At 41.8% G+C, this 10,670-nt stretch overlaps 1 protein-coding gene across 1 annotated transcript in view; it reads left to right on the top strand.

Moving 5' to 3' along the window:
• Nucleotides 1-334: 334 nt before the first annotated feature.
• perm1a (PPARGC1 and ESRR induced regulator, muscle 1a) overlaps nucleotides 335-10,670 on the top strand; it is a 33,268-nt gene continuing 22,932 nt past the window's right edge. The window contains exon 1 of the mRNA XM_039651555.2: nucleotides 335-758. The gene's annotated coding sequence lies outside the window, so the exon portion shown is untranslated. The remainder of the gene's footprint in view (nucleotides 759-10,670) is intronic.

The raw sequence follows: 10,670 nt of genomic DNA, 5'->3' as shown, positions 1-10,670 counted from the left end.
TAAACTAAATGGCATAGATTCCTACATAAAATGCATAGGCTACCTGGTGATAATAACAAGAAATTAAGTTAGATAAAATGTGTAACGTTGCCTACATGGTGGTATTATTTACACGCATTACAAAAGATACAGGAAAAATGTGAAATATAGTGAACATTTAACGATCGTCTTTATCCTCTGATGTAAGATTATTCTCGGCTGCCACCTTGTGGCCAACAGTGAACATTAGGCCAAGGCCTATTTACCGGGGAATAGATTATCAAGTAATGTTGATGTTTATCAAGTAAAGTTTTATGTTGAGTGAGTTACGTGTGCGCTTAGTCGGAACCTGACACTCGTGTCGCAAATCTAGTCAATCAACAAGTGAACCTATTACTGAGAAGCTTAAATGAGCAGTTTCGATCCTTTAAGGGCATTCAACCTTCTGTAAATAATGGGATTGAGTAAAGCACGGCTGAGGTAGTCTTCAGTGTGCCTGGTGACCGCTATCACAGCGAGCTCAGGTGCTTCACGAGACAATGCGCATTTGTTGTCATCTGCTCCCGCGTGCATGGATGAGTTCCGAGCACCGGCCCGTCAAATTCCCTCATTGTCTACAGTCAGTAAATACTTTCTAGTGCCCCCGGCTCACAGGTAAAGATAACGACAGGACAAAGTGGGGCACGTTCTCACAATACAGTACCTATGTTGACAGAATCTGTCGACATGTACGCTAACGTTTTTAGGTCAGCTAACAGGGAATGACGAGCATGCCTGAGGTAATTTCTTATTTCTTCTAGATAGAAGATTGTGTTCGTTGATTGTGTAAAATAATATTTACTCGCACAAACAATTGTATTTGAAGACATGAATTATGCAGGCAAGTAGCCATTTGTACATTACTTTTGGTTTTGGCAAGCAAGTTGTTTGCTGCTTGGTGACTTTAATAGCCCACATGGAAAGAAACTATATGAGGATATGCACATATATGAAACCTATATGCAGTTTATATGCACATATATGCTGCATATATACAGCATATATGCACATATATGATAATATACAGTGCCCTCCACAATTATTGGCACCCCTGTTTAAGATGTGGTCGAGGACTTTTAAAAATTCTCCCTTTTTTTTAAACAACATAGAACCCAAATGCAAAAAAAGAGAAAAACCCAACCTTTTATTTAAGTACATTACTTTGGTGGTAAAAAAAAAATGTAAAAATTTAGAAAAATAAAAACTTCAAATCATGTGTCCCACAATTATTGGCACCCCTAACAATTCCGCTGAAAAATGTAATTGATTTTTAAAAAATATATATTTTCTGTAGTTGCTAATGTTGGTCAGGATATCTAGGAACTTTTAATTAGTAATTCATGACTTCCTATTTCCCTGGGGTATAAATATGACATGACACAGAGGCCTAATTCTCTTACCCATTTGTCAACATGGCAAAGACAAGAGAACACACCATTCAAGTAAGGCAGATGTGTGTTGACCTTTATAAGTCAGGCAATGGCTACAAGAAAATAGCCACTCACCTTATCTTGCCCGTATCTAAAGTTAGAGGAATCATTAAGAAGTTTAAAACAACTGGAACAGTGACAAACAAGGCTGAAAGAGGTCCCAAGTTTATCTTACCACAATGCACTGTGAGGAGGATGCTAAGAAAAGTAAAAAAAAGTCCTAAGCTCACTGTCACAGAATTGCATCAAATAGTGGCATCTTGGGGTCACAAAATCTCCAAAACAACCATCAGACGCTCTCTACATGCCAACAAGATGTTTGGGAGGCATGCTAGGAAAAAGCCTTTTCTCACTAACACTGACAAACGTAAACGTCTGGAGTTTGCCAAGCGGCACTGGGACTTCATCTGGGATCGTGTGCTTTGGTCGGATGAGACTAAGATTGAGCTTTTTGGCAACAAACACTCTAAGTGGATCTGGTGTAAAACAAAAGATGTGTATGCCGAAAAGTACCTCATGCCCACCGTGAAGTATGGTGGAGGATCTGTGATGCTGTGGGCCTGTTTCTCTTCCAAAGGCCCTGGGAACCTTGTTAGGGTGCATGGCATTATGAACGCTTTGAAATACTAGGACATTTTAAATAAAAACCTGATGGCCTCTGCCAGAAAGCTGAAGATGGGTCGTCATTGGGTCTTTCAGCAGGATAATGATCCAAAACGTGTAGCAAAATCTACACAAAAATGGTTCAGTCACAAACTCAAGGTCCTCCCATGGCCATCTCAGTCCCCAGACCTCAATCCAATCGAAAACCTGTGGGGTGAGCTAAAGAGGAGAGTGCACAAGAGAGGGCCCAGGATTCTGGATGATCTAGAAAGATTTTTCAAAGAAGAATGGTCAAAGATCCCTCTCTCTGTGTTCTCCAATCTTGTGAGATGTTATAGGAGGAGATTAAGTGCTGTCTTGTTGGCAAAAGGGGGTTGTACAAACTATTAACATCAGGGGTGCCAATAATTGTGGGACACATGATTTGAAGTTTTTATTTTTTTAAATTTTACATTTTTTTTTTTTACCACCAAAGTAATGTACTTAAATAAAAGGTTGGATTTTTATCTTTTTTTGCATTTGGATTCTATGTTGTTTAAAAAAAAGGGAGAATTTTTAAAAGTCCTCGACCACATCTTAAACAGGGGTGCCAATAATTGTGGAGGGCACTGTATATGCTGCATATGTGTGTACATATGACACATATAGGCAATTTTAGGTGCATATATGCACATATATGATAAGATATATGCTGCATATGAATGTATATATGGCACATATAGGCAATTTTAGGTGCATATATGTGCATATACAGGCCATAGGTCTCCTGCATTGCTTCTTTATATCCACATATAAGTGCTATATAGACCATTTCACAAGATGTAAACAACACTGGTCCAGAAGCACTTCCTGTTTCAGTTTGTAACTGTTTTCTTTATTTCACATGTAAAGAAAACATCTTAAAGATCTTTGTTTAACTTTTTGATTCAGTTTTAAATGTTCTGTTGGTTGTATTTTATCCCAGCTTTTATGTAGTGTTAAAAAACTGAAACAGGAAGTGCTTCTGGACCAGTGTTGTTTACATCTTGTGAAATGGTCTATACAAGAGTATCCTATACTGTAGCTCATGGCAGGATCTGGTCATTTGTAGCTCATCCACTCTAAACAATGCTGGGTTGTTTGAACCCAAATTTGTGTGAAATATGGACGAACCCAAATGTTTGGTTAAAAATGTAATTTCAAATTTTAACCCAAATTCAACTTTCACTTTCACTTTTTCAACTGTAAATTTTTTTAATTGCATTTTTAACCCAACATTTGGGTTTGTCCATGTTTGACCCAAAGCATTTTTAGAGTGTATATGTCACTATATTGCTAAAATAAATAAATACATATTTATATACATATCAGAATGATATATAATTTCAACTGGACTGTTATGCAATTTTTTTCTATGTGACAGTTGCCAAAGTGATCTCACTTTGGCAACTGTCATTTATGATGCCTATAGCTCATATTTTCTATTATCAAGGCAATACCTAAGAACTACTAAAAAATTAAATTATGCAAGAACGTATGTGTGCAAACACGTGAAATTGTTATCATATGTAATTGGCATTTTATGGAATTTAACTATGGCAATTAAGTGAGAGGAGATGGAAAGCTATGATGTATTATTACAAGGTCAATTCTTTCTTGTATGACTTAGTGGAAAAGAAGGAAATGTATAACAAAAGGGTTTGTTGTTTTTTCATTTTACCAAAAAGCCCTTTTTCCAATTTCAAGTCACTTTCCCATACACATACACACATTCACAGATACATCCACCAAATGCAATGCAAATTGCAATGATTTCTGTATTGTCTGAATGCAGTTTTTTTTTTCTGGCTGAAAGGTACAGTCAAAATGTAGCAAAAAAAAAAAAAAAAGTGAATAGAACGTACATTCAAATAATCATCATCATCCCACCATCTATCCCACCATCCCATCATCTATCTGAGCAATTCACAGTGGTTAATAAATTCGAATGCTGCTGCACTGCCGATTGGCCACTACAGCGCCCCGTAGTTGATGACGTCAGTCGCCTAACGCTTGACGTTATCCGTATCCGATGAGATGAAGTCAAGTTTGTTGTATGTATATTATGTGGCTATATGCATATGTGCTGTATTGTTTTCATTATTTCTCCTATGTGCGATTTGTATATTGTTGTAATTTAATTGTATTTTTGATACCTTGGCATTAATAAAAAAAATAAAAAAAAAAAGTTTCGCGCCGGAAGATAGCGGCTGGGAGTAAAGCCTTGTTTATACTCGACGCGTCCGCAAGAGCGCGAAGGGCGCGAGCCAAAAATGACGTCATTGCGGTGTGGCCGGTCGTGCGCGTGGGGTCCGCGAGACCCCATTGCGCCTGGCGGTGTGCACGGCATTTTTTGTAACTTTGCGCGCGGCGCCGCATCCGAAGATGGACGACTACGAGCCGAATCTGGCCGAACTGGTATTATCTGTACCAGCATGTTTATGATCCTTCTATACACAGAGACATTTGCATTGATGGGCGACCATACCATCTCATTTTGTGAACAGGAACACATTTGCATTAAGCACCTAGTTTGCACTTGTCTAAAGTAATTGGTTACATCTACAAAATAAGCCTACAATAGCAGAATTAAGCCCTGCTGGTAAATTAAGGTTTAAACACTCTCCAATAAGGCTTCAGTTGTTTAATTAGTTTACATGCAGTGAAAGTAGGCTACAATAAACCTACTGCATTTACTCTTTTATGAATTAGCAATTGGCTTTATGTCCAGCTGCACTACTTCCTGAACTTCAGCCAGCTCCTTGTTTCCTGTCTGCCATAATTGGCCAAATTGATTAATTCAGGTGTGTCTGATTATTGTTGCCATGACTACTGAGGTCAAGCACACCTGAATTAATCAATTTGACCAATAATGGCAAACAGGAAACAAGGAGCTGGCTGAAGTTCAGGAAGTAGTGCAGCTGGGCATAAAGCCCATTAATACTACTAATAAACAGCAAACTACTTCTTCACTGCTGATTCCTGGTGGTATAGAGGAGAATTACTCCGAGTTCGCCCCCTGTCGATTCACAGAATAGCACAACGGCGAGCGCGTCAAGTATAAATGGCTCGTCCGTTTGGAGAGGTGCGCGCGCAGGCAGCGGAGACTCGCGCTCTTGCGGACGCGTCGAGTATAAACAAGGCTTAAAAATCAGTAGGGTTCAATCTTCAACTGGCTGGCAGGAGCCGCCACTGGCAGGTCATGTGACCTGTCAGTGGCTGGCTGGCGGCTGCCAGTGGCTGGCTGGCATGTTACGTGACCTGTCTGTGACTGCTAGTTGTCTGTCAGTCTGCCTTTGGCAAGTTTCAGAAACCATTGATTTTTGACAGTTTTTTGTGTTCCTCCCTTTATAGCTCATTTATTATGAATCTGTTGATATGAATAATGTTCTTTATTTATGATTGCTATTTTGTGGACTGTTATTCCAATTTAACCAGTCAATTGGCCATGATCAGACTGGCAGCTTACAGACGCTCATCATCACGTCATCCAGTCAGCCGCGGCTGAGACTGCGAGTCTAACGTTATATTCGCTGATCAGCGCGGCTGACTGGATGAGCGTCTGTAAGCTGGCAGTCAGATCACGGCCATTTGACTGGCTTAATCGGGACAACAGTACCCAAAACACCAATCATACACAAGAATAAAAGCATGACATTATATTCATAATAAGAAAACAATTTATTTACTTTTAGTGAGAGTGTCAGGCAACGCGTTAGACTGTCTAAGCCTCGGCTGACTGGATGAGCGTCTGCAAGCTGCCAGTCTGATCACGGCCATTTGACTGGTTTAATCGGGATAACAGTACCCAAAACACCAATCATACACAATAATAAAGGCATGACATTATATTCATAATAAGAAAACAATTTATTTCCTTTTAGCGAGAGTGTCAGGCAACGCGTTATATTCGCTGATCACCCGCGGCTGACTGGATGAGCGTCCAGCAAGCGTCTGCGCTGCCAGTCGGATCGCGGCCATTTGACTGGTTTAATCGGTACAACAGTACCCAAAACACCAATCATACATAAGAATAAATGCATGACATTATATTCATAATAAGAAAACAATGTATTTTCTTGTAGAAAACAATGTATTTCCTTGTAGCGAGAGTGTCAGGCGACGCGTTAGACTCGCAGTCTCAGCCGTGGCTGACTGGATGAGCGTCTGTAAGCTGCCAGTCTGATCATGGCCATTTGACTGGTTTAATCGGGACAACAGTACCCAAAACACCAATCATACACAAGAATAAAAGCATGTACAGTGAGGACGGGTATCTCATGAAACCCCTGTAAACACACACACAGGTATCTGATGCACATGTACAGTTAGGACGGGTATCTCATGAAACCCCTGTAAACACAAACACAGGTATCTGATGCACATGTACAGTTAGGACGGATATCACATGAAACCCCTGTAAACACACACACAGGTATCTGATGCACATGTACAGTTAGGACGGATATCGCATGAAACCCCTGTAAACACACACACAGGTATCTGATGCACATGTACAGTTAGGACGGATATCGCATGAAACCCCTGTAAACACACACACAGGTATCTGATGCACATGTACAGTTAGGACGGATATCACATGAAACCCCTGTAAACACACACACAGGTATCTGATGCACATGTACAGTTAGGACGGATATCACATGAAACCCCTGTAAACACACACACAGGTATCTGATGCACATGTACAGTTAGGACGGATATCGCATGAAACCCCTGTAAACACACACACAGGTATCTGATGCACATGTACAGTTAGGACGGATATCACATGAAACCCCTGTAAACACACACACAGGTATCTGATGCACATGTACAGTTAGGACGGATATCACATGAAACCCCTGTAAACACACACACAGGTATCTGATGCACATGTACAGTTAGGACGGATATCACATGAAACCCCTGTAAACACACACACAGGTATCTGATGCACATGTACAGTTAGGACGGATATCACATGAAACCCCTGTAAACACACACACAGGTATCTGATGCACATGTACAGTTAGGACGGATATCACATGAAACCCCTGTAAACACACACAGGTATCTGATGCACATGTACAGTTAGGACGGATATCGCATGAAACCCCTGTAAACACACACACAGGTATCTGATGCACATGTACAGTTAGGACAGGTATCGCATGAAACACCTGTAAACACACACACAGGTATCTGATGCACATGTACAGTGAGGACAGGTATCTCATGAAACCCCTGTAAACACACACACACAGGTATCTGATGCACATGTACAGTTAGGACGGATATCGCATGAAACCCCTGTAAACACAAACACAGGTATCTGATGCACATGTACAGTTAGGACGGGTATCTCATGAAATGAAGTTTTATTAACTAAGTTCGGGAGGAGCACGTTCAGATAATTGACACGAGTGGACAGCAATCAGCAATCAATGATAAGAGGGTACAAATAGACTCAGCAGTCTTACCTCGATCCATTGACAGTTTGCAGCATCCCTCCTCCACCCCTTCTCCACACTCCTAGTTCTCCACACTCCTCTTTCTAAAAATCACTTACATACGGGGGGAGTACTCTGGGTTCGGGCAGAATTCCGAGCTCGGAGCCCTCCTTCCGGACAGCACGCCAAATATGCATTGAATCTTACTCACTCAAAATTATATGCAAGTGTGAACTCGTGAAACCCCTGTAAACACACACACAGGTATCTGATGCACATGTACAGTTAGGACAGGTATCTCATGAAACCCCTGTAAACACACACACAGGTATCTGATGCACATGTACAGTTAGGACAGGTATCTCATGAAACCCCTGTAAACACACACACAGGTATCTGATGCACATGTACAGTTAGGACGGGTATCTCACGAAACCCCTGTAAACACACACACAGGTATCTGATGCAGATCTAAAGTTAGGATGGGTATCTCATGAAACCCCTGTAAACACACACACAGGTATCTGATGCACATGTACAGTTAGGACAGGTATCTCATGAAACCCCTGTAAACACACACACAGGTATCTGATGCACATGTACAGTTAGGACAGGTATCTCAAGAAACCCCTGTAAACACACACACAGGTATCTGATGCACATGTACAGTTAGGACGGGTATCGCATGAAGCCCCTGTAAACACACACACAGGTATCTGATGCACATGTACAGTTAGGACGGGTATCTCATGAAACCCCTGTAAACACACACACAGGTATCTGATGCACATGTAAAGTTAGGACGGGTATCTCATGAAACCCCTGTAAACACACACACAGGTATCTGATGCACATGTACAGTTAGGACGGGTATCTCATGAAACCCCTGTAAACACACACACAGGTATCTGATGCACATGTACAGTTAGGACGGGTATCTCATGAAACCCCTGTAAACACACACACAGGTATCTGATGCAGATGTAAAGTTAGGACGGGTATCTCATGAAACCCCTGTAAACACACACACAGGTATCTGATGCAGATCTAAAGTTAGGACGGGTATCGCATGAAGCCCCTGTAAACACACACAGGTATCTGATGCACATGTACAGTGAGGACAGGTATCTCATGAAGCCCCTGTAAACACACACACAGGTATCTGATGCACATGTAAAGTTAGGACGGGTATCTCATGAAACCCCTGTAAACACACACACAGGTATCTGATGCAGATCTAAAGTTAGGACGGGTATCTCATGAAGCCCCAGTAAACACAAACACAGGTATCTGATGCACATGTACAGTTAGGACGGGTATCTCATGAAATGAAGTTTTATTAACTAAGTTCGGGAGGAGCACGTTCAGATAATTGACACGAGTGGACAGCAATCAGCAATCAATGATAAGAGGGTACAAATAGACTCAGCAGTCTTACCTCGATCCATTGACAGTTTGCAGCATCCCTCCTCCACCCCTTCTCCACACTCCTAGTTCTCCACACTCCTCTTTCTAAAAATCACTTACATACGGGGGGAGTACTCTGGGTTCGGGCAGAATTCCGAGCTCGGAGCCCTCCTTCCGGACAGCACGCCAAATATGCATTGAATCTTACTCACTCAAAATTATATGTAAGTGTGAACTCGTGAAACCCCTGTAAACACACACACAGGTATCTGATGCACATGTACAGTGAGGACGGGTATCTCATGAAACCCCTGTAAACACACACACAGGTATCTGATGCACATGTACAGTTAGGACGGGTATCTCACGAAACCCCTGTAAACACACACACAGGTATCTGATGCACATGTACAGTTAGGACGGGTATCTCACGAAACCCCTGTAAACACACACACAGGTATCTGATGCAGATCTAAAGTTAGGACGGGTATCTCATGAAACCCCTGTAAACACACACACAGGTATCTGATGCACATGTACAGTGAGGACAGGTATCGCATGAAGCCCCTGTAAACACACACACAGGTATCTGATGCACATGTAAAGTTAGGACGGGTATCTCATGAAACCCCTGTAAACACACACACAGGTATCTGATGCACATGTACAGTTAGGACAGGTATCTCATGAAGGCCCTGTAAACACACACACAGGTATCTGATGCACATGTACAGTCAGGACGGGTATCTCATGAAACCCCTGTAAACACACACACAGGTATCTGATGCACATGTACAGTTAGGACAGGTATCTCATGAAGGCCCTGTAAACACACACACAGGTATCTGATGCAGATGTACAGTTAGGACAGGTATCTCATGAAACCCCTGTAAACACACACACAGGTATCTGATGCACATGTACAGTTAGGACGGGTATCTCATGAAACCCCTGTAAACACACACACAGGTATCTGATGCAGATCTAAAGTTAGGACGGGTATCTCATGAAACCCCTGTAAACACACACACAGGTATCTGATGCACATGTACAGTTAGGACGGGTATCTCACGAAACCCCTGTAAACACACACACAGGTATCTGATGCAGATCTAAAGTTAGGACGGGTATCTCATGAAACCCCTGTAAACACACACACAGGTATCTGATGCACATGTACAGTGAGGACAGGTATCGCATGAAGCCCCTGTAAACACACACACAGGTATCTGATGCACATGTAAAGTTAGGACGGGTATCTCATGAAACCCCTGTAAACACACACACAGGTATCTGATGCACATGTACAGTTAGGACAGGTATCTCATGAAGGCCCTGTAAACACACACACAGGTATCTGATGCAGATGTACAGTTAGGACAGGTATCTCATGAAACCCCTGTAAACACACACACAGGTATCTGATGCACATGTACAGTTAGGACGGGTATCTCATGAAACCCCTGTAAACACACACACAGGTATCTGATGCACATGTACAGTTAGGACAGGTATCTCATGAAGGCCCTGTAAACACACACACAGGTATCTGATGCAGATGTACAGTTAGGACAGGTATCTCATGAAACCCCTGTAAACACACACACAGGTATCTGATGCACATGTACAGTTAGGACGGGTATCTCATGAAACCCCTGTAAACACACACACAGGTATCTGATGCAGATGTACAGTTAGGACGGATATCACATGAAACCCCTGTAAACACACACACAGGTAT

The sequence above is a fragment of the Pimephales promelas genome, chromosome 20, assembly GCF_988280905.1.
Source record: "Pimephales promelas chromosome 20, fPimPro1.hap1.1, whole genome shotgun sequence".
In the NCBI taxonomy this organism is placed as follows: Eukaryota; Metazoa; Chordata; class Actinopteri; order Cypriniformes; family Leuciscidae; genus Pimephales; species Pimephales promelas.
The sequence above is the reverse complement of the archived record's forward strand: the minus strand, read 5'-3'. Positions and strand labels throughout refer to the sequence as shown.